Source organism: Mesoplodon bidens (genome assembly GCF_964165515.1).
Source record: "Mesoplodon bidens genome assembly, chromosome: 5".
Classification (NCBI taxonomy): domain Eukaryota; kingdom Metazoa; phylum Chordata; class Mammalia; order Artiodactyla; family Ziphiidae; genus Mesoplodon; species Mesoplodon bidens.
The window spans coordinates 40,914,140-40,940,209 of record NC_138161.1 but is presented as its reverse complement, the minus strand read 5'-3'; positions in this window follow the sequence as shown (position 1 = coordinate 40,940,209).

The following is a 26,070-nucleotide window of genomic DNA, read 5'->3' as shown; positions in this document are numbered from 1 at the left end:
AAGTGCTCATAGTGTTAATAAACTATTATCACCACCAATAGCCAAATGTTCGCTTCTATGTTCCTCTGCTGGAAAGCACCTGCTAAACAGATGATAAACATTTGTCGTTCCTATTGTTATTCTGCTCATGTAGAAGTAAATGATTCCTTCTTCTGAACTCCAACAGAGTTTATTTTCCTTGTAATTTGTCTTATACTTGGTGCCTTCTTTTTTGTTGTTGTCCTATAATATTTAAATATTTATTACTGTCTAAATTTCAATATATTTGTCATATAATTCTTATTTAGACTACAAATTTTGTGGTATGTCTTAATATTTTTTAAAGCTTTTTTTTTTTGATGTGGACCATTTTTAAAGTCTTTATCGAATTTGTTACAATATTGCTTCTGTTTTATATTTTGGTTTTTTTGACCGCAAGGCATGTGAGATCTTAGCTCCCCAACCAGGGATCGAACCCTCACCCCCTGCATTGGAAGGGGGAGTCTTAACCACTGGACCAGCACGGAAGTACAACATCTTAATTTTTTTTTTTTTTGCGGTCCACAGGCCTCTCACTGTTGTGGCCTCTCCCACTGAGGAGTGCAGGCTCCGGACGCGCAGGCTCAGCAGCCATGGCTCACGGGCCCAGCCGCTCTGCGGCACGTGGGATCTTCCCGGACCAGGGCACGAACCCGTGTCCCCTGCATTGGCAGACGGACTCTCAACCACTGCGCCACCAGGGAAGCCCAAACTTTTTTTTTTTTTTTTGCGGTACGCGGGCCTCTCACTGTTGTGGCCTCTCCCGTTGCGGAGCATAGGCTCCGGACGTGCAGGCTCAGCGGCCATGGCTCACGGAACCAGCCGCTCCGCGGCATATGGGATCTTCCCGGACCATTAATATTTTTAAAAGAAGTATGTATCATTATAGCCCCCAAAACCTAGCACAATGCATTGCTCATTTCAAGTACTCAGCATCTGTTTTCTGAAGCCTGAATTATAGTTACAATTTAAAGTTTTTAATAATGATTAATATCTTCTTAGAAGATTAAAGTAAAAGTTGAAGAGAATAACTAATTAATTAATTAACTTATTCTTCCAAAAATGATACTCAGTTCCCTCTAGGTGCTAGAATCTAGGGTAAAAACAATGAATAGCTGAGAATATTTTTCTCATAAAATTTAGAATAAGCCTTCTTTATTGTGCTTACGAATCACCTGGGGATCTTGTTAAAATGCAGATTCTGATTGAATACTTCTGGGGTAGAGCCTGAATGTCTATTTCTAACAAGTACCCAGGTAGTGCAGATGCTCCTGGTCCTAGTAGCAAGCACTTAAACTCTCCCTAGTTAAACACCTTCCTCAACACTCAGTACTGGACCGCTTCCCTCTCATTCAGTCTCTCCTGAGACAGGGAGATCTTGACTTGAAACACCCTTACGTCCTCCCTAGCCCAGGATAAGTGAACACATCACCGTGAAGCGTGGCCAAGTGAGGTGTGTGTGGGAAAGAGGCTGGCTTGTAGGATGACAATTCTCTGTTATAAACTAAGTGTGAACAAGTATGCTCATCCAAAAGATTTCACTGAGGAGAGCTTAGAAAGTACCACCATGTTGCCTCTCAAGCCAAAGAGTCTTCTCCATTGGTGAATTTTAATTCTAGTCCCAGAATGTACTGCATTATGATTATGTGATGAAAACCTGTTCCATAGTAGCACCAGTTTCTGATGTGTCAGGGCTTGGGGGACTGATTAAATATATACAGATAATGATGCTCTACTGTCCTAGCTCAGCTTTTGATTTCTCTCACCTTTAAAAAAGCACAAGAATGTGAGTTATCGATAGAATTACATGAAGTGTTTTTCCAATTATGTTAAATTTTATACAGTTCTACTTATCTCTAATTTATATTGTCCATAGCAGCCCAGTAATTTTTTTTTTTTTTTGCGGTACGCGGGCCTCTCAGTGTTGTGGCATCTCTCGATGCGGAGCACAGTCTCCGGACGCGCAGGCTCAGCGGCCATGGCTCACGGGCCCAGCCGCTCCGCTGCATGTGGAATCTTCCCCGACCGGGGCACGAACCCGTGTCCCCTGCATCATCAGGCGGACTCTAAACCACTGCGCCACCAGGGAAGCCCAATTTTATTAAATAGTTTACATCAGGCATACATGGAATCATATTTAACATATACAGTGTTCACATCTAACCTCTTATTAGGAAGAGCCAACTCTATGCTCTGAAAGTTCACATGAAGTAACTATTCTACACTGTCTTCTTAAGCCATTTCCAATTTTTCCCATTTCCCACTTATGTTATTAGCGTTGGAATATTCCTTACATTCTATTTTTTTCAACCATTTCTCATATGGGAGCTTCTCCGTAAGGCTTTCTAATAATTCCTTATTATCTTGGTCGATTTCTATTATTGCCCGTGCCCTACCACGCCCTTGAGAAGTGACAGTTCTAGAACAGATTCCTCTTCTTCATCTCTTCTCTTTTTGCCAGTTTTATAGTATCCTACAAATCAAGATTAAATGAAAAATTATACTGCTGTCATAGTCTTGAGTTACTTTTGGCAGCAAGCTCCTGGTAACTCATGCTCAGTTAGTAGCACCATGACCATGAAATATACACGGTTCCATTATTAAAATGCAGAATAAGAAACTTACAATGCCACGTAAGGACACAAAACACAGAGTAGTCATGATATTCTGACTGGGTTTCTGAACTACAGTAGTGAGTCTCCTCTTGGGCACTTGTGACTTACTAATTCAGGGGACAAAGAAGAATATTACTAGAGTTTCCTCTTGTATTATAGATCCATGGGTAAACTCTAGTTTATATGAGTAAGCTAGAAAAGTCATTGGTTACCTCTTCATCCTTTCTTTTCAGAGTTTCCTACAAAGTTCAGTTGCTTTTTACTTTATCTTCCATTGATTAATTTTTCTTATGGCCCTTGAAAAATAACTAGTCTTTTAAAATTACCATTAACATTTAAGGTTAAGAGTACATCACTCTTTTATTCTCTCTCATATTTCTCTAATGTTTCTCAGAAAAGTTTTTATAATAGTCTTGGATTTAGTCTTAGGGAAGCTCTACTTACTATAATTTATCCACAGGCTTTAAAAAAATCTTTAAGTGGGACTTCGTGGTGGTCCAGTGATTAATACTCCAGGCTTCCACTGCCGGGGCACAGGTTTAATCCCTGGTCGGGGAACTAAGATCCTGTGTGCTGCGCAGCGTGGCCAAAAACCAAAAATCTTTAAGTGAAGGATGCAAGTGAATCTGAACAAGAATATTCTTTCCCACCCAGACACCTTATTGAGTTTTGCAATGTTCATTATATGAGGGCATTTTTTTAGAAGGAGTTAAGGAAGATTCCTGGAGCCCGGGCTTACTTGCTATACATTTTTTAGGAGAAAGTTTATTCCCCACCACTCTTTAACAGCAGAAGATGTTTTTCCTATATGCCTCTCTTAAAACTATCACAAAGGTGGAATAAGGTACTTAGAGAATGGTTAACTGCCATTGCTCTATGTTTTTCAATCAGTGGAAGTAATCTATTCAAATCTATAAACATGGAATTCAATATATTTCTGTTCTCCTCCCCCAGAATCAATATAATACAGTAATATTCAGTAAATATTCTGCTCTGCAGAGACAAAATTCTCCTAGTTAGGCCATTCCAAAAACTACGCTGGGGAAGGAAGGACATGGACCTCTAATGGAAAGATGATACTTTTACCTCCATCTCTCTCTCGTTGTCTTTATTACTCTCTCACTCTCTCCTCAACTCTACGCAGATGTCAGGCACTCACTTACTAGCACCCTTCAAACACCCACATGCACCACTCCTTGATGATACCTGTATATCTACATTCTTGAGGCTATATGTTAGCCTCATTAATATAGATTTCTTTTCCTTATACATCCAAGAATTCATCAGGTATAAAGTTTAAGATCCCTCTTTTTGAATACTTTTCTAGTAGAGTTTGGTTTTCCCTTCTTGAAGTTCTAAATCAAGGGACTTCTCTTCCATAAGTTATTCCACAGATCTCTCCACATACTTATATATGCCTAGATTTATGTGTATACACATATACATATAGTTACATATTTAAATATATATAATACCGTGTGTTCATTGTATATGTAATGTGTTCATTATTGGACATGTTGAGTTTGAAATGCCTATGAAGCATATAGGCATAGAGACAGCAGGAATTTAAACACTTGGTTTGGACTTTATGAGATTGCTGTGTTTAGAGACAATGTATGTGGGTGTCAATAAGTATATGGTAGGTAAGTAAATCTATGGTGTCTACTATGGTAAATTTTGAATTGGAATTTGTATATGTTTTTCTGTCTATTGTACATGCGACAAACTTGTCCAATAGGCAGTCACATTAGCCCCCTCCATTCTCCGGGGAGTATGATGACTGCCTATCACTTTCATATGCCTACTATCCCCCCAACTTCATTAAGAGAACTTTGTGTATTCTACAAAACATTTATTTTAGTCAGACTAAACCAAATCAACCATTAAAATTTTTGTGTCTAGCCATTTTTGTGTGTAATGTATACACATTTTTTACACCTGTGTGCAAAAGGAAGCTTGAGCTATTGCTTCTTTACTGTGTTCTCCTTTTCCAGTAACCTTGAGATCAAGGTGACAATAATGATTATTGAACCAAAAATAAAGTGATATCATATGATATTTGTCATTATATGCAGATGACATGATACTATATATACAAAACCCTAAAGACTTCATACAAAAACTATTAGAACTGATAAACATATTCAGCAAGGCAGCGGGGTACAAGATTAACATACAGAAATCTGTTGCATTTCTTAAAACTAACAATGAAGTATCAGAAAGAGAAAGTGAAAAAACCAATTCCATTTAAAATTGTGGCAAAAAAAAAATACCTAGGAATAAACCTGATCAAGGAGGTGAAAGACTTATATGCTGAGAACTATAAAACACTAATAAAAGAAATTGAAGATGATCCAAAGACATGGAAAGATATCCCATGCTCTTGGATTGGAAGAATTAATATTGTTAAAATGATACTACCCAAAGCAATCTACAGATTTAATACAATCCCTATCAAATTACCCATGACATTTTTCACAGAACTAGAACAAATAATCCTAAAATTTATATGGAACCACAAAAGACCCAGAATTGCCAAAGCAATCCTGAGAAAAAAGAACAAAGCTGGAGGCATAACCATCCCAGACTTCAGACAAACCTACAAACTACATGGTATTTAAATGTTGCCTCGTTTTTTTATCAAACTTGGCAAAGATTGTGCATATTATTCATCTTTTTTAAAGATCCATATTTTATTTAATTTTTAAATTTTTTATTGAGGTATAGTTGATTTACAATATTGTGTTAGTTTCAGGTTACAGCAAAGTGATTCAATTATACATATGTACTTATGTATATACACATATATATTATACACATATATACACACACATATATATATATACTATATATTCTTTTTTAGATTCTTTTCCATTGTAGGTTATTACAAGATATTGAATATATTTCCCTGTACCATACAGTAAATCCTTGTTGTTTATCTATTTTATATATAATAGTGTGTATCTATTGATCCTGTACTCCTAATTTATCCCTCCTTCTCCGTTTCCCCTTTGGTAACCATAATTTTGTCATCTATGTATGTGAGTCTGTTTCTGTTTTGCATATAGATTGATTTGTATTATTTTTTAGATTCTACAATGAATGATATCATATAGCATTTTTCTTCTTCCAACTTATTTCACTAAGCATAATATTCTCTAAGTCTATCCACGTTGTTGCAAATGGCAATATTTCATTCTTTTTTATAGCTGAGTAATATTCTGTTGCATATATATATATATATATATATATATATATATATATATATATATATATACACCACTTCTTAAGCCAATCATCTATTGATGAGCACTTAAGTTGTTTCCGTCTTGGCTATTGTAAATAGTGCTGCTATGAACATTGGGATGCATGTATCTTTTCAAATAAGAGTTTTTGTCTTTTCCGGATATATGCCCAGGAGTGGGATTGCTGGTAACAATCATATGGTAACTCTATTTTCAGTTTTTGAAAGAACCTCCATACTGTTTTCCATAGTGCTGCACCAATTTACATCCCTACCAACAAACAGTGTAGGAGGGTTCCCTTTTCTCCACATCCTCTCTAGTATTTATTGTTTGTAGACTTTTTGATGATGGCTATTCTATTTTTTTAATTTTTTATTTCTTTTTTATTATTTTTGGCTGCATTGGGTCTTCATTTTTGTGCGTGGGCTTTCTCTAGTTGTGGTGAGTGGGGGCTACTCTTCGTTGCGGAGCACGGGCTTCTCATTGCAGTGGCTTCTCTTGTTGTGGAGCATGGGCTCTAGGCATGCAGGCTTCAGTAGTTGCAGCATGCAGGCTCAGTAGTTGTGACACGTGGGCCTTAGAGCACACGGGCTTCAGTAGTTGCGGTGCGTGGGCTCAGTAGTTGTGGCACACAGGCTTAGTTGCTCTGTGGAATGTGGGATCTTCCCGGACCAGGGATCGAACCCGTGTCCCCTGAATTGGCAGGCAGATTCTTAATCACTGCACCACCAGGGAGGTCCCTGATGATCACCATTCTGACAGGTGTGAGGTGATAACTCATTTTAGTTTTGATTCTCATTTCTCTAATAATTAGTGAAGTTGAGCATCTTTTCTTGTACTTGTTGGCCATCTGTATGTCTTCTTTGGGGAATGTCTATTTAGGTCTTCTACCCATTATTTGATTGGGTTGTTTGTTTTTTTGACATTGAGTTGTATGAGCTGTTTGTACACTTTAGAAATTAATCCCTGGTGGGTCCATAGGTTGCCTTTTCATTTTGTTTAAGTTTCCTTTGCTGTGTAAAACTTATAAATTTAATTAGGTCCCATTTTTTAATTTTTGCTTTTATTTGTTTTTTTTGCCTTGGGATACTGATAAAGATCTAGATTTTAAAATTTAATTTTTAAATTGTTATCTTCCATTTAAAAAATTTTTTTTTACTTAAAAAAAAATGTGGTTTTGCTTTTTCCTCTGGATACTAAAAACTTTCTTTTTTCCCCAATCTTTCTAATAAATGCACTAATTACAAAATCTGTATCTTTATATATATGAACTCTAGACTAAGGACTCTAAGTGTTGCTTTGGCAGTATTCTTTTAGGGTTTTATTTATAGTGTGCTCATTATCATTAATTTCCAGATAATTGTTGCATTTTTTTTTCTAGGGCTGCAGTTACAAAGTAACACAAATTGGGTGGCTTAACCAACAGAAACTTATTGTCTCACAGTTCCAGAGGCTAGAATTCCAAAATCAAGGTGTTAGCAGGATTGATTCCTTTTGATTGATTCTCTGAGTGAAGGATCTGTTTTAGGCCTCTCTCACTGGCTTGTAAATGGCCATCTCCCTGTATCTCTTCACATAATCTTCCCTCTATGGATGCGTGTCTCCAAATTTCCCCTTTTTGTAAGGAATTTTGTTAGATTGGACTAGATGCCTACTCTCTTACAGTATTACTTCATCTTTGCTTAACTAGTTACATCTACCATGATCCTATTTCCAAATAGGGTCACATTCTGAAATACTGGGGGTTAGGACTAAAACATATGAATTTGGTGGGAACACAATTCAACCTGTAACAATTCTTAAGCCTAAATTGTTTAGAAGAATATTCTTTAATTTCCAATGAGAAATACTTTTTATCCTTTGTTTTTTTGCCATTGTTTTTGGAATCAACAAATCACACTGTTTCAGTGTTCAGCAAGTGTAGTATGAATATGTATCCTTTTTGGAATTCATTGAAATTATTTATTATTTCTTCTTGAAAATTGAATTGGTATATATATATACTTTTAAATCACCATTATTTGATCCAGAAACGTTCATGATTATTAAATCTTTTTGATGAATTGTTGTCGGGAAGTGAATATTTTCCTTTTTCTAAAGAAAACTAGAACCTAGATTAAAGGAGATGCCTTGGAAGTTAAAAGGTGATTGAATAGCCAGAAGATCTCCTGAGAGATTTGAGACTTTCCTCTAATGTGTTTACCTTTCAAAGAGAGATGAAACCTGGGACAATCATTTATGTTCAGAAGAATTGTGAACCATTAAGGGGGAGAAGGATAGCATGTTTATAAACCCCTAGATTTATATTTCAGGTTTCCTCCTCTGTAAAACAAGAACACTGTTTTTGTGTATGTGCTTAAGTAGCATTACTCCAGAAAGGGAAATAACTGGGGCATGAGGAATGAATGTTGTTATTGCTGTAAGTAAATAATAAAAATCTGTCTTGATGTAGGAAATTCATGTTTTCATTCAGATTAATATAAATAAATATCCATTTAAAAATGTATCAATTATATGTTTTATAAATGCTATTGCGAAAAAATGAAATTCAGTCAAGTACATTTAAAGATCTAATTGGCTTTATTCGGTGATTCATAAATTGGGCATTATCCCATCTAGCAAATAGAAAGGAGCTCCAAGAAGCTGTACAAATGGAAGACTTTGATAGGAAGAAATGGGTGAGGGACAAAGAAAGAGCAGATTGTTTCAGGCAAGGTCACCTTCCTTTAGGGGACAAAAGAGATCTATCAGGTGGATTACCTCACTGGTGCTGACCAGAAAATTCCAGACTGACTGGTTCCTGGGGGGAGGTTGAAACGGCAATTAGGTTACTTAAGTCTTGGTCTGGTGGTATGGGTTTAGCCCAAGTGACTCCGTTTGGGGCCTTTTTTTTCTTTTTTCTTTTTTTTTAATACCACTTTGTAGGGAGATTTCTTAGAATGAATAAGAGATCAAACAGGTTTTTAATATTCAAAAATTGAAATTCCATTTTCTTGAGGAAAGAACCTAGATGTTCTGAATATCCCTTTTCATAGTTTTATTCTCCTGTGTTGCCCTATTAAGCAGTTACCTGCTGATATATTTTATTAAATTTAGTTTTTTTCCCTTTTCATACTATCCTCTGCTACCAACTCTACATATATGTTGTCATAACTCTGTTAAAAGGCAAGTATATAAATAGTTCTGGCTCACTGCTTTAGATTCTGGTTTGACAAGGGAATCTACATCTGTTTTCTCTAATACTATTTTTCTCTATGCTTAAGAGGTTGCAATATTTTAGATGAAGAGCAAATCCTTAATAAATGCTTTTCTATGGCAAGTCAGGATAACACAACCATTTCAGTATCCAAACTACTAACACAGTTTTGCCATCACTTTTAAGAGAAAGGGGAGCAAGGTAAAAATCAATTACATGACTGAAACAACGTGGGATAAACTCAGAGAGAATAATGAACTCCTTCCCTTGAAGGGTACTTTCTTAAAAAATAAAAGTTACCTACAGAATTGGTTTGAAGACATTTAGAATGCTGCCATTTTGATTAGAAAATAGTTCCATCTGAGGCTTCTGATTCTATATTGCCTACAATAGCAATTGATACTATTATACATTACACATAGTGAAGTCAGTCACTGAGTTACACTCCAAGTTTCAGATCCTGCAGTGCAGTTTCCAAGAGCTGCTAATAGAAGACTTTCCAAACAAGTAGGAAGACTTTTGCTGAGAATGGCATATGTTGGAGGTTAAAAGATTGACCATGGCTTGTGCTTGTACTTGATTGTAGTTTTATATTGAAATTCAACTATATCACCTAGAATAAATGAGAAATCATGAGGAATTAGTGAAATAGAAAGCCTCATATATTTCCCTAAGTATTTACTTGCTTGGAGTATTAAGCATTGAAATCATGGAGACACATTTTATTACAAACTTGGTTATTATATATAACTAGAAATTTGACCTTAACATGCTAAAGTCAGTTAGAAATTTTAGGTTAGGTCAGTAGACTGAGGTGGAAAAGAATATAGTTCTTTGAAATGAGACATAGTCTAGTCTCAGGGATTTTTTTAGTTAAAAATTTATTTATTTATTTATTTATTTATTTTTGGCTGCATTGGGTCTTTGTTGCTGTGTGCAGTCTATCTCTAGTTGCCTCAAGCAGGGGCTGCTCTTCATTGCGGTGCATGGGCTTCTCATTGTGGTGCCTTCTCTTATTGTGGAGCACGGACTCTAGGTGTGCGAGCTTCAGTAGTTGTGGCATGCGGGCTCAGTAGTTGTGGCACATGGTCTTAGTCGCTCTACGGCATGTGGGATCTTCCTAGACCAGGGATTGAACCCGTGGCCCCTGCTTTGGCAGGTGGATTCTTAACCACTGTGCCCCACCAGGGAAGTCCCTAGTCTCAGTTTTCTGAAGTGAGATACAATCCAATCTCTGCCACTTACTTATTCTGTGTCCTTGGACAAATCACTCAACCTTCCTAAACCTCAGTTCCTTCATCTTTAAAATGAGAATAATATCTGTATTTTCCTCAGGACATTTGTTAAGTTTAAAGAAAGTAATACATGTAGTTTATGTAGCCCAGTAGCTGGCACCTACTAAGCATTCAATTAATTAGCATTATTATTACTAACCCTAAACTAGAAAATGAGTTATCCTAAAGATGTAACAGTCCTCTACAAGTTAGTCCATAAATATTTGTTATGGGCTAGGCATTGTTACAGGTGCTTGGGAGAAAGTGATAAGTAAGACAGACAGGATCCCTGTCTTCAATGAGTTTACATATTAGTGGATGTAAGGAAGCTGGATATAGAAAAACAGACAGTAAACATGTAAACTAATATAGAACAAAGTAAAACAATTTATATTATGAAAAAACATGGGTAAAAAAATAGAAAGGGACTGGAGTGGTGAGGACTGTCTTAAGAGGTAGCATTTCAATAGAGGACAGCAAGGAGAAGGGACAGTAGTGCAAAGTAGTATCCTAATGAGCTTGTCATCACTTTAATACCCATAAATGCCAGTTACTTGTAGCAGAGTAATATGGAAGGTGAGCGTGTCATGAAAGGTACATAATGAGCGGTAGGTGGGGATGTATCATAGAAAATTTTGGAGACCATCATCGTTAAGGAATTTGGAACGTGTTGATTTTGTATAGGAAGTCATTGAAAGATTTTAAGCAAGAAAGTGACATGACCTGGATTACATTTTAGAAGTGTCTTCTGATTTTTCAGTTAGAGGCAACAGGATGAATTGAATGGGAAGTATGAACAAAAGAGAGAAACACTAATGACCTTAGGGTTCATCTGTCTAAGCAAACAAAGAGATGGACTCATGTTTTCCTTCTTGACCAAATAGAATAGACTGTTTAGACTATAAATAATGACATAGTAATGTGCAGTGAAAAACAAACAAATAAAACTTCAAAACAAAAAAAGAAGGAACCAACCAAGTTATTATGAATTTAACATTTTAATGCAGAAACACCACATTCTAAGAAACCATTGACATGTTTGGTTTGATACTTTCTCTGTTACTATTTTGAGTGACTTTCTCAGGCAAATGCATCTCCACTTATTGGCATTCTAGACAGCCTTCCCATCTCTTTGAAAAACAAAGAAGATGAAGGATATTTTTGGTTTATCTATACTGCTCAGGAGATGTTTGCCTTAGTTATTTGTGTAACATATGTGAAAAACTGTTTAAAGTATAGTGAAAAATGAGGAATGTGAAGTATATAGAAATATAACTTTATAGTGTTGAATTTTAGAAGATTATTATAAAATCTGTCAGCCTACCATTCAATAATGTTTTATCACATTTTCTATGAGCTTTCTCATAATTAAAAAAAAATTAAATAGCCTCCTTCCCCAACAAAACAAAATGAAAAACAAACTAAGATAGGTTTCCTAAATTTAAATAGAATGCCAGTAAACAAAAAGGCAGAAACTACAAAGTGCTGTATTTCCTTTGGCTGGAGTCAGAGGGATTTGAAGTATGAGAGGGAATCATCTCACCATTGTTGGAGGGGTGGCCACATGAAAAGCAAGAGAAGAACTTCAGGCAAACTCTAGGAGCAAAAACTGCCCCCCTCTGCATCCCCGTCTCCAGTAGACAGCCAGCCAGGAAACAGGGCCCCAGTGGCATAAACACAAAGAACTGAATCTAGGGAACAACCTGAAGGAACTTGGACGTGGATATATCTCCAGAGCCTCCAGCAAGGAAGGCAACCTTGCTGACATCTTGATTTTGGCTTTGTGGGACTTTAAACAGAGAACACAGTTAATTTACATTGTACTTAGATTTCTGATTAACAGAACTGTGAGATAATAAATATGTGTTGATTTAAACTGCTAAATTTGTGTAAATTTGTTATGGTAACAACAGAAAATTAATACAACTTGTTAAAAAAACACAACAGGCCCAAAATGGAGTCACTCGTGCGAAGCCCCAGGTCAGCAAACCAAGACTTAATACCTAACCTGACTGCAATTTCAATCACTCTCAGGAATGTAATCTTAAACCAGTCCATCTGGAATTTCCTGGTCAGCACCAGTGATGTAATCCACCTGATAGACCCCTTCTCTCTCCCAAAGACAGATGAGATAATCTGCTCATTCCTTGTCCCTGCCCACTTCTGCCTACAAAATCTCCCATTTTGTATAGCTCCTTGGAGCTCCTTTATATTTGCTAGATGGGATGCTGCCTGATTAATGAATTATTATTATTTTTTGGGGGGGTAGGAGTTTATTAATTAATTTATTAATTTATTTTTCCTGTGTTGGGTCTTCGTTTCTGTGCGAGGGCTTTCTGTAGTTGTGGCAAGTGGGGGCCACTCTTCATCGCGGTGCATGGGTCTCTCACTATTGCAGCCTCTCTTGTTGCAGAGCACAGGCTCCAGATGCACAGGCTCAGTAGTTGTGGCTCACGGGCCTAGTTGCTCCATGGCATGTGGGATCCTCCCAGACCAGGGCTCGAACCCGTATCCCCCGCATTAGCAGGCAGATTCTCAACCACTGCGCCACCAGGGAAGCCCTAATGAATTATTTAATAAAGCCATTTGATCTTTAAATCTACTTGCTTGAATTTTGTTTTTTAACAAACTGATGAACAGGGAAGGTAAAGAGTAGGACACCACAAAAGAGGAAAGACAACCCTTAATATTTGTTTATATAAAATTACTGTCCATAATGTATACTACTGATTGTGTGAAATGATTTGCCTTCCCTTTGTTTTTAAATTTTGAAGTGAAGAAAAAAATAATTATTTTCAGGGAAGAATTATGCTTTATTTCAGGATAGAGTAATTTCACTTGGAAAGTTTTTTTTAAAAAATCTTTTTTTAGCTATATTATTTCATCAAGTAAAGCTTAAAACTAGTAAAACTAAAAGATTCTTAGATTCTAAAGGAACATTGCACATTGTTTTTTGATCTTTGAAGATTATGTGATTTTTATCTGAGCAAATAGAAGAGAGTTCTGGAATATTTCATCTACATTATTTTGTATGACCCTGGGCAAGTCACTTAACCTCCCTGTGACATATCTTCCTAGTGTGAATATTAATAGAATCTACCTCATAAAGTTGTCGTAAGGGTTAAATGAGTAGGGAGTCAGGGGTTAGAATTATAGACTAATAGGAACAAAGTTTTGTATTGTTTTATCTAAATGTATTTCTGTATGAAAGGTGGGCTATTAGATATAAATGCAGAGCTACAGATACGTATCCCTGAAACCTACTTGCATGAGAAAAACTCACTTGTTTGATTATTTGTAGCTACTATTTCAGATAAATGACCTATCTTTTATATCCTCTCCTGCTCTATCGTTAGCCCATTGCATCTTAGACATCCTTATTTTCTCTATTTCCTATTGTTATGATAAATTATTAACATTCACAAAGCTGCTCTGTTGCAAGCCAACCAACAGAAGTCCATAAATAAAAATATTGTATCCCCTAGTTTTATTGTATTACAGGAGAAATGCCTACATTGAAATAAACTACCCTGTAAACTGGGGTGCGAGAGCTATATCGTATTCAGCTTGAAAAGATGTTGACAGCAGTTTCTGGGGCATATAACAAGTACTTAACAGATGCTCAATAAATATAAAATATTTCCCCTCCTTGACATTAAAATTCATTGTTATCAAGAGAATTTAACTTTCTTGTTAGATTTTTCTGTTTCCTCTTCCTGGCTTTAACTATCTAAATCTAGGTACAATTTATTGGCTCTTGATCATGCTTCCCTGAATTCTGAGTACTTCTCCTATTAACTAACTCTATTATAAAATACTCAAGCTGTTTTCCAGTTGTATGCTTTTCTTGTGGCCTTGAAATAGCTTTCCTAACCTTGAGCATTCCCTGCTTTGCAATTTTTTTGCTAGGATGAGAGAGCGCTTCCTCTTTCCTAAGATAGTTCATGATCTGCTTGAACTTCCAGCCTCTGCTCTAATATCATCAGATCTGTCATTAGTCTTATAATGATCTTTTCCCCATTAGAGAAGACAGAATTTCACTAATTCCTTCCTTTCATCTAAGAGTGAATTTATCAGAGGGGAAAATAAGAAGAGAAATAAAGAGATGTGATGGTATCAACATCACTGTCTATTTGAAGAGATACTACCTGAGTTAATTGTCTTCTCAATATGACTCACAGGTGGACAGCTGTGTCAAGAAATTCTTTAGAACACTAAGAAGTGTCTCTCAAAGTACTTAATGCACTTCCTTCTGACAAACGGGAAATTGAAACAGTTGACCCTAGTACCTCCAGATAATTACCATCCACATCTCTGTGATTCAGCAACTTTGAACTGCTAACGGAGTGCTAAATTACCAGTGTTATGCAGCTGCCCTTCCTACTGATTTCAGAGCAAGGTAATGTGTAACCTCAGTTATTGCAAGTAATCTTCTGCGTCTATAAAGTGAGTTAGAGTGCTGCATAGAACAGCAAGTTCAAATTACAGTTATAGTTCATTAAAGTGAGCTCTGTTCCTCACTTAAATCAATCGGGCTGCACAAACAGATGCCATTTATGATGTATATGTTTTCTTTTTACTTTTTTCCATACATCTTTCTTGGGGAGTTAAGTAAAGGTATTCTTTAAACTTAGTATTGAGTTTCTCGGCAGTAGAAGCTGGGCCACTACTCACCAAGATAATGTCACCAGATTCTTTACATCAAATGCCTCGTTACTTTTGATAACGTTGTCCTTATGATAACAGTCCTGACCTCATTATTTACCTGTGTTCCTTATTTCTTTTCTAAGACCAAGGAAAAGTAAATAACAGTGGCCCAGTGAGACAGAGATGACTAAGTGAACTGGTAGAATTACCCCTGGCCTGGCTAGAGTTTGAGCTGCGTCATCCAGCTGGAGACTATTGATATTTTCCAGGCTCTCTTGCATCCCAGTGTGCTTTATTGGGTTAAGCCAATGGAAAGTGAGCAGAAACCAGTGTGACCATTTTCAGTTCTTGGTCTTAAGATATTGGGCATGTGCTCTTCCACCTCTTTCTGCAGGCCAGAATAAAGATGTGGCAGTCTCCCATTACTCCACACTTCAAGTAAGATCACACCTTGCTTGGCAGAGTAATAAGATGAAGGAAACTGAGTTTCTGCAGGACAGAATATAGGCCTCCCCAGCAGCATGAACTCTTAACCTTGAGACTAGTTTTGAGAAATAAATAAATTTCTATCTTTTAATTGAACCATTGTTGCTTGGGGGTATCTTTGTTATAGCGACTTACGATTTACCTTCACCTATACAGGCTGTTTTTCAGTTGCTACCTTGAATAATAACTTCAGTTTAGTTCTGTAAAAACTGTACTTGATTTAGAGGTAGGATATAATTGTTGGTTAACACAACACTGGACTGAGTGAGACCCAGGAGAATATGGCTCAAGTTCAGGTCTGCAACCAGTGTAAACTTGAGCAAATTATTTAGCTTATTTTATTCATGACAATTATCACTATCAAATAATATCCTGAGCATTTACTTGTTTGTTTATTTAATGTCATTTCCCTCCCAAAATATAAGCTGCACAAATACAATTAATTTAAATACTTTTTAAAACAAATCACTTATCTCTAGCACATAGAACAGGCTTTGAATAGTACGTATGCAATAAATATTTGTTGAATTAGTTGAAATTTTCTGGGCCTCTCTATAAAATATAAAAATAGGATAAAATAATCTCTCAGGACCTTTCTAATTATAACATTTTATGACAATTAGTTTTAATAAAAATATGGAAATTCTACCACTCATTATGGCTTTATTAGTATCAAAATAACTTATGAATTTACATTAACATTCAGCAAATAGCTAATATAAAATAGGCACTTAACAAAGCCCTGGGAATAAAAAAGCCTGGGGGATAACACTGTTGGGCTTAAGTGGGTGGGTGGAATTAGGGAAAGGTGGTGATAGATTAAGAAATAATTACCCCTCACTTGGAATTAAGATGCAATGTACTATGATAAAATATGACAAGCTATTAGAGACATGTAAAAAGTGCTGTGAGAAATCAAGGTAGAAGTGGAACATTTTTGCCCTCAGGAAATAGAATGAGAAAGATTAGAGATATTTAAGCTACCCTATGCCTTGGAAGAATTCCCTAGACAAAGACATTGAGAAAGTCATTTGGGGCAGAGAGAATAATATGAATGAAGTATACTCCAAAAATAACAAGTAATTTGTTTGGCTAGGGTGCATGTTGAAAAGAGTAGAAATATATGTATAGAGATGAGAAACATATTTTGATGACAAAGAAATCTGACTTCATTTTGTACCAGCCTGTTTCTCCCTCACCCCCAGGGAAATGGCATGATAAATATTTTAGAAAAATGACTGTGGCGGCAGTGGTTCTGTAAGTGGGAAAAGGAAAGCAGAAGGAGTGACAGAGAGACTTGGGGGTGTGAAAAAGGGTGATGTAGAGAACTAGTTAGGCAGTGGTGGTCAATGAAAAGCAAATTATCACATACATAAAAATGGCCATAAGTTGATTATATTCTTGAAAATAGTCTACAGAACTTTTGTCACATTCTACAAGGTTAAGCCATGGAGTATTTAACTTCCAAATATTAGACACTCAGATTCAGTCTACATTGATATTGCTGCATGACCTTAAGCAAGTACCCTTGGTATGATCAGATATACATATGAGAGAGTTTATATTAAGTAAGTCACTTATTCCTTTCTAAAATATGTAATTTTTAATATTGGATTGGTTCTCTTCTGCCTTGAGATTCCATAATATTATGTAATCCCCAAATTTAATAAAACTGTTTTCCCAACAATTGTATTGAACTGTATATTTGAAATTTGGCATATAGGATTGGAAAGTGTGCCCTATTTAGTAACATATTGATACATACTAGCATAATCTCAATTAAAATCTTTAAAAAGTAATTTAAATATATTAACCACTGGAACATGGAAGCAACCTAAGTGTCCATTGACAGATGAATGGGTAATGGGTAAAGAAGACGAGGCACATATATACAATGGAATATTACTCAGCCATAAAAAGAAACAAAATTGAGTTATTTGTAGTGAGGTGGTTGGACCTAGAGTCTGTCATACAGAGTGAAGTAAGTCAGAAAGAGGAAAACAAATACCGTATGCTAACACATATATATGGAATCTAAAAAAAAAAAAAAAAAGCTTATGAAGAACCTAGGGCAGGATGGGAATAAAGACGCAGACATAGAGAATGGACTTGAGGACATGGGGAGGGGCAAGGATAAGCTGGGATGAAGTGAGAGAGTGGCATGGACTTATATATACTACCAAATGTAAAATAGATAGCTAGTGGGAAGCAGCCACATAGTACAAGGAGATCAGCTCAGTGCTTTGTGACTACCACGAGGGGTGGCATGGGGAGGGTGGGAGGGAGGGAGATGCAAGAGGGAAGAGATATGTGGATATATGTATATGTATAGCTGATTCACTTTGTTATAAAGCAGAAACTAACACACTATTGTAAAACAATTACACTCCAATAAAGATGTTTAAAAATAATATATAAATAAATAAATATACTAACCACTGGAGTAAGTAGGAATGAGAACAGGTGACATATTATTTTATTAAAATATTTTTCTTCTGTGTTTTTTTCCTCTTTCCCTTAATCTACCTGGGTTTTAATCACAGAGGGAAATTTGTCCCAGAAACTTCTATTTTTCATCCAACGTGTCTAGACATGTCAAGAAAGCTCAGAGAAAAATTGATTATTTGAGGAAGGCAGGATGAGAACAGGCTGTTTTAATTTCTTCTGATCTTTTTTCTCTAAACACCTAGATTGGCAGAGAAAGATTGCAGAATTCTTCTGAAGAGATGACTGCGGTGAAATATCTTCTTCCCATAGAGGGAAGAATAATAATATGAAGCAACTGCTCTTGGTACATGGAAAACCAGAAACTGTTAGCAAAGTCATGATTTTTCCAAAGCAAGAGAGGAATAGAGCTTAGGACTAATTCTTCCTTTAGACATCTGTATTGTTTTAAATTTCTCTCTCCGGGTCTGGAGATTTGGAGAAAGTAGGAAGGGATTCCAGTCTTCTGTATACTTAAAGGTGCTGAAATCTATCTAAGGAATTGGTATAGAAAAATTCAATATTTTTCCATTGTCTGTTTTATAAAATGTATCACAGTAAACAATATTTTTCCACCTTATGAACATTGGTTCTCTGAAGCTTAGGAGGAGAAATCCATTGCTTTTGAAATGAGACGATTTTTTAAAAAACTAAGGATGAGTTGTCTTAGCAACACACTGCTGCTAATGGAAGGGTTGTTATTAAAATGATGACATTCTCAAAAAATCACTTGGTCAGTAACAATTTTCAAGGGTCTTAACGGAAAAAGTCAAGAGCAGATATTTTAATGTTATAAAGAAAAATTAAGCTTTTATATTTTGATCATTTTGAGCACTCAGAAAGAGATACTAGGGGGTAATAGATGACTTTTTTTATCCTAATAATTCTAAAACACAAGAATCACAGAGTGTGATAATGTTTACATACTTTGTCACTAGCCTAACCCTACGTAAATCTCTTCTATGGTTTCCCTATCAAGTATTTTTCCACCTGTGTGTAAATAACTGGTGATTAGTGATGTGGCCTCATTGAATTCTCAAATGCAGAGTCGTAGAAGCTTTTGTTTATTTTAGTCCACAGTATGCCTTCTGCTAATTACATGTAGGTCTTTTTTTGGCATTTTGATCACACAGTGTAGTTCTCTTTCCACTTTTCTTTCAACTTTTCTGCATGTGGTGTGGTTGGTTACTCCCGGCTGGATTCGTTTTGTTTGGTTACTGTTATCTAACACAATGATGTGTGTTTACTAACATGGTGAAGTCTTTTTTAGAACTTAACGTAATACTGTAAGTTTGATTTGGTAAGTAATGTATTGAGCAGAATGATTACCTCCTCAATTCTAGACATTTCTATTAATACAGACTAAAACCAAATTCACCTTTATAGAGGTTATATATGGACATTTATGTATCTTTCATTCAATTAAAAACTAACAAGTTTTCTCATTAATATTTATAAACCAGCTCCCTCCTCTTCCTCTACCTAATTCCCTTCTGATACTTATATAGTTGTTTGGGAGACCTCACAGTAGGGCCTTATTCCACTATTATATTTTACCCTTGTCACAGTATGTCTTCTCATCTTTCTGAAATTATGTAAACTGGAATGTAACACTTCAAAGTTCAAGATCCCTTTTCATCACATCACTAGTTGCAGTCAGTTTTAAATTTAAGGTAGAAGGTACTAAAATGTCACTTGAAAATAATTCTGTCTGGGATATAAATCAAAAGAAATGGCAAAGGATTTAGAGACACTTGTAAAGAAAATCGGTAATAATGCTTCTTGGAGCTTTGCTAAGTTGTAAAGCTCATTCACTGTGCTAATAATAGTGGGAAATACAGTGTGTGGGTAGTTAATGTTAGATCACTGAAATACCCTTTAGAAAGCTTCACATATAAGAAAAGCCTGAAAGAAATGAATGAAAGGGAAAAACTGTGTAATTGTTGTTAGCCTAATGGGAGATGCTTGTTTGACTCTTTACCCTAGGAAACTAACTAAATTACTGTCATAGAAGCAATTACATTTTGTGCTTTCATCTTTGCACATGTTCCCTCCTGAAATGACTGCATCCATCACACAGCTGGGATTAGGATGGTAACCCAGTTTCCATCCCGATTTCATATAGAGCCTCTTTCCTGACATAGGCACATTCGGGAAATGCTCAAAAGGTGTTTGACTCACAGGAGAACTAAAAATTCATACGCTCTAGTTACACAATTAGTTAATGAGCCTATGAGTAAACAGCCTTGCTTAAATATAAAAAAGTGTGCTTTGAAATGTCTTATCTGTGTCATGCATCTCATGAAAAGTCCAAAAAATTGCAAAATTTAGAGCTGAAAGAAACATTATTTTGCCTTTGCCTCATATGGTTGTGGTTGGGGATCACCAAGGGAATTCAGGTGCGTTGGAATCACCTGGTGTTTTAAAACATACCAGTTCCCAGGCTCTTCCCCAGACCAATTAAATCACACTTTCCAGGACACTGGATGTCATCTTTGAAGAGGGAGTTTTTAAAAATCCCGATGCCGGGGACACATTTCAAACCAATTAAACAAATTAAATCAGAATTTCTGAAGGATGGGGTCTAGATATCACAATTTTTAAAGTCTGCCAGATGATTCCAATGTCCAGACAAATCTGAGAACCAGGTGTAGGTCCCAGATATTTGACTGTTTAAAAAGCTCTCCAGAGCATACTAAATTCAGGTCATTTTGTGAATCACTGATTTAAAGAATAACTACCCTGAACAATTTTACAACCTCAGGCACCTAGATAGCCTTAAGAAGGACTAGGAAGTCTCATTTCTGGGTCCAATGTTCTTCCTCCTCCACTGACTTACCTAACACAATTTCTAAATTCTACCAATATTCTTTTTTTTTTTTTCTCTCTCTTCTTTTTTTGGCCGTGCTGCATGGCATGTGGGATCTTAGTTCCCCCACCAGGGATGAACCCGCACCCCCTGCAGTGGAAGTGTAGATTCTTAACCACTGGACCGCCAGGGAAGTCCCTCTACCAATATTCTAAAATATCTGGTGCCAATATTTTTAGACCATTAAAGTAGAAGACCTGAGAGTACTTACTAAGCCTTTGACAATATTTTAAAAAAATCTGAGGAAGGCATGTGAGGGTGATTCAAATACTTGCTGAATGAGTGGAATTGTGAGTGTGCCTATAGGAAGGGGAGGTCTCTGGGGCCTTACTGTCAGCATTGCACTGTGGAGAGTCATCTGCTGGTTCAGTCATGTATCTCACATTCCTATCACATCAGTGTGGCTCATCCCAAATTACACAATATATGAAAAGACAGATTTACTGAAAGTGACAGAGAGAGAAAGTCATTTACTTCCAAATGTATTCTTTTGTAATGTGGTAGTATATTTGCTTTGTAGGGCTGCCATAACAAGGTACCACAAACTGGTGGCTTAAACAACAGAAATTTATTTTTTCATGGCCCTAGGAAGGCTGGAAATCTGAGGTCAAGGTGTTGTCAAGGTGCTGAGGTCTCTCTCTTTGGCTTGTAGTTGGACACCTTCTCCCTGTATCTTCACATGGTCTTTCCTCTGTACATGTACGTGTCTGTGTCCTAATTTCTTACAAGGACACAAATCAGATTGTGCTACAGCTCACCCTAACAACCTCATTTTAACTACCTGTTTAAAGACCCTATCTCCAAACACAGTCCCATTCTGTGGTACAGGAGGTTAGTATTTCAAAGTGTGAATTCGGGGAGGAAGACAGTTCAGCCCATAATAGGTGGAAAGAACACTATTCAAGCACACTTGAATGTCTGCTGTTTAAAACACAGAGAGGACCCTGCAATTAGCTACATCTGAAATGTACATTTTGATCACAGAATTATCAAAAAAAAAAAAGCGACAACTTCAAGGTTAGGGGCCTTATTAACATAAGATAATTGTGTCATCTTTCTGTATGAAAAGTGGTACTCACACAAATATGTATCAAAATATAAGTCTAGATAATTGACAATTCACATGTACCCTGACACTTGAAGGTTTTCTTTGGATGTTTTTGACTATAGTCGCCTCTTCATTCTATGTGAATGCTCAACAGTTCTAACCCAATAGCCCAAACTAAACAAAGCAAAATATTTTGACTGAGAAGTTTTTTATGATTGTTTTTTATTAACATGATTCATGTATGTCTGTGGCAGACACATGCATGAGCTTTCTCAGAATTCTGACATTAGAAACTATAGAAAAACATGGATGATTCAAGGAGGTTGATGGCCAGCACCGAGAAAAGTGAAAAATCTCAGTGTGATTTTTATAAACTAGATTTGGCGAGGGCCTCACACTATTTCAAAACCATGACATATGGTATAGTGCTTTGTGTTTTTCATAACTTTTGAACTACAACACATAGCAGTATTATATATTAGAAAATAATTCTAAAATCTTTTAAAATATATTCTTTGATAACATTTTAAGGTATCTTTTACTATTTTTTAAAAATTGAGGTCCAATTTATTTGCAACAAAAAGTACTGGCTGTAAAAGTACAATTGTAACAAATGTTTACACCCAAGTAACCATGGCTCTACAAAGATACAGAATATTCATCCTAGAGAGCTTTTCATGTCCTTTTCAAGTGAATTGCATTGAATCATCTTTTCTCCCATTTCCAATAAAATTTTCCTCATTCTTTCCAGCCTTTACTAACACTCTCTTCAAGACCTTTCTGCCTTCTGTCTGCTGCCCAGTGTCAAAACCCTTGACACGTCTTAGTTTTCTTACATATCAGAATCACACATGTAGTAATGATTTTAACTTAACCACTATATAGAGTTTTGCCTGTTTTTTTTTTTTTTAACTACCTATTAATGGAATGATGCAGTATGAATGCTATAGTGACTGGCTTCTTTTTCTCAAAGTATGTGAGATTCATCCAATTTTTTCACATGTATCATTTTTGCTCTTTTATTACAGTGTAGTATTCTACTGTATAACCTCAATTATTCATTCTTATGATGAACATTTAGTGTGTTTCTAGCTTGGGGCTGTTATAGTTTCTATGAAGCCTTCGTGACTTGTTTTTTGGTAAAATTGTGCCCTTATTTCTCTTGGAGATATACTTAAGAGTGCAATTGCTGGGTCATAGGTAGGCATATGTTTAATTTGGATAGCTACTGAAAGATAGTTTTCCAAAGTAGCTGAACCTATTTTCATTCCCACCAACAATGTACAAGAGTTACAGTTGACTCACATCTAATTGCTCATATAGCCACACCAGAAGCCCAGCCATTGGGTTTTAAACTGAAAAATATGTGGTGCTTGAACAAATTCAAGATTTGATGAGTAAAGCATGAATCGAGTCCTTTTAGGTAGAAGTAACAGAAAATATTCTTCAGGTATTCTGCCGTATTTAAATTGTGCTCTTTTCTCTTTTTGCATTTGTAATTATAATCACTGAATTTCTCTTATGAAAATTTTCAGTAATATGATGATACAGTAGTTTGTGACTCTTATCCCAGTACATATGCCAGATCAGACTGTTTTATTAAAATAGTCTTAAGAGTCACATTCATTAACCCCCTCTGTTTATAGACCATATAACTATAAACTAATAATGTATATTTTAAAATAATAGAGATTTAAATGTATATGTTGTTTTTCAACAAACTTTTATATACAAATTTAATTTAAACTTAACAGTGCCCCTGAAGATGATATTATTTTCTTCTGGCATAAAAGGAAACAAAAAAAAAACCCAGATTTTATAGAGATTTAAGTTGCTTTTTTTTTTTTTTCAGTACTTGCCTCCATCCTCTGGGGACATACCATAATATGTTTAACTCTTTGATGAATGTCCTTGCCCACCCATTGTGTTGCATATCCATGCGGTGCGCTGTACATCCTTGGCAGTGAAATTCCTAACTTCTACTGTCATATTCCATGTACATGGAAACATTCAGCTATCAAACACAGGAAAATCACTCTAGTCTTTTGTGGGGTCGTCTCATGGTTTTGAATGACAAGTCCAGTCTTATCATTATTACACTGCCTATGATAAGCCAAAATGGGGGAAATATGAACATTGTTTTAAAAAGCTTTTTGTAAAGAGAAAAATAGTCATTTTATAAGGGAATAATTTTTTTTAACAAATTTAATCAGTTATACATATACATATGTTCCCATATCCCCTCCCTTTTGCGTCTCCCTCCCGCCCTCCCTATCCCACCCCTCCAGGCGGTCACAAAGCACCGAGCTGATCTCCCTGTGCTATGCGGCTAAAGTTCATAGCAATTTAATAACGTATGTGGAACTTAAATCTAGCTTTTGTGGCTATAGATCCAAAGCTCTCTTATCTCTCTGTAAACAATAAGCATATATTTAAAGCATGAATTCAATTATTTGCAAAACAGAAATGGTAATTGCAGGATTTAAATAAATCATACGTTTGACTGTACATTAAATATTTATATACATTGTAGAATATAGCTTTACTCTTAAAATAAAATCCTTGTATAAATTTAATATTATGTTCTAAAACTCATTGTTTGAAATGCAATGAATTTGTTTATAGTAACCCTAGCATCTTATTATGAGAATAATTTTTTTATATTGATACTTTTAAACTGAAATGATATTTCACATATATTTTTATTCCACTTTGGTTGTCAGTAACCTATATTGCAGACATCAGGATAACTCCTCAATCTGGTGCTCTGTGGTTTTAGGCATGCTCTTTAGTACCTTTGAAAGAATAATGAAGCATTTAGAGGAAATTTCTTCCTGTTATTATACTAAATTGCTTTGTCTTGTTAGAATGCTCACTTGGTCTGTAGAAAGAATTCTACACTAGAAAATTTACTGTTTTTCTTTTTTAAGCTTAGATACACCAAACCAATGTTATATGCTATTTGAATTTTTTTTCACAATCATCTGTGAAAAAATATAAGCCTAACCTCATTGAGGCAAGAAAAATGATTTATTTAACTTATTTGATGTATTTTAAGTTTCACAAGGCATCCTGTCAAAGTAGACTGTCAGTCAGAAACTTTAGGTTCCAGGCTTACATCTGAAGCTGAAAAATCATCCCAAATCTCATTTTTTCAACTGCAAAATAAGAGATTTACACTAAACAAAGCTCAAAGACCCTTAAAACTCTAAAAATATACATACTCATTTTATGTATAGTTTTCTTTGGTTTTTTAAATCATCATGACTCTGCCTACTATTGCAGCTCTTGTTTTGAAACAAAGGTTTTTTTTTTTTTTTTTCCTTTTCTAAATGAGAGGAAAATACCTCTTGCCAGATTATATAATGCTCAGTTGATTAAAAGCTGATGCTGGGGCTATATACTGTGATATTAATATGAGAGTCTTTGTTTCAGGTTCTTCTGGGCAGAGACATTATGTTGCTTTTGGATAGAATGCTATTCTTGCAGAAAGCTTGCTAGAACCCTCCCCTTTTGAAGAACGGGCCTTTATAGCTCCCCAGTCTTTTCAGTTCTTCTAATTACACTCAATGAGATTTTCATTTCATATCTCAATTGACTTGTATATTTGAATAGTATACCTTGTTAAGATAATTTCACAAAAATAGGCTTTATTGAGAGTTTATTCATTTAGTATCTTTTAGAATTCATTAAAATTTTCCATCATAGTTGAACCTGATAAGCAATCGCTGGCATGTAGTGAGGATTCAAAATTGTTTTGTTAGTTGAATTGACCTCAGGTGAATTACCGAGAAATAAGGTGTTCCAAGTAAATGGAACCTAATCACTTTATCAAACTTTAAAATTTTTCATTATTATACAAATAATACAATTCCTTCTGATATATAATTGCTTTGTTTCTGAATTCTTTAAGATTGTATTGAAAAGAGTTGACTGCCTCACTCTCCATACCCAAGAAGAGTATCACCATTTTGATCACAAAGTATTGCCCTGTGCTTAGTAAGACTTTCTAAATGATATATTCTATCATAAAATGTAGAGATGAGTCTACATTTTTTAATGCCCCAGCCTTTATTCTGTGTCCATTTTTCACATTTGATCCTTTGAATCTTAGATAGCTAGGAGAGCTAAGAAGTAGCTAAACTCAGTAGAATAATGTGTTGAGAAAGTGGTTTTTGACCAAGTAAA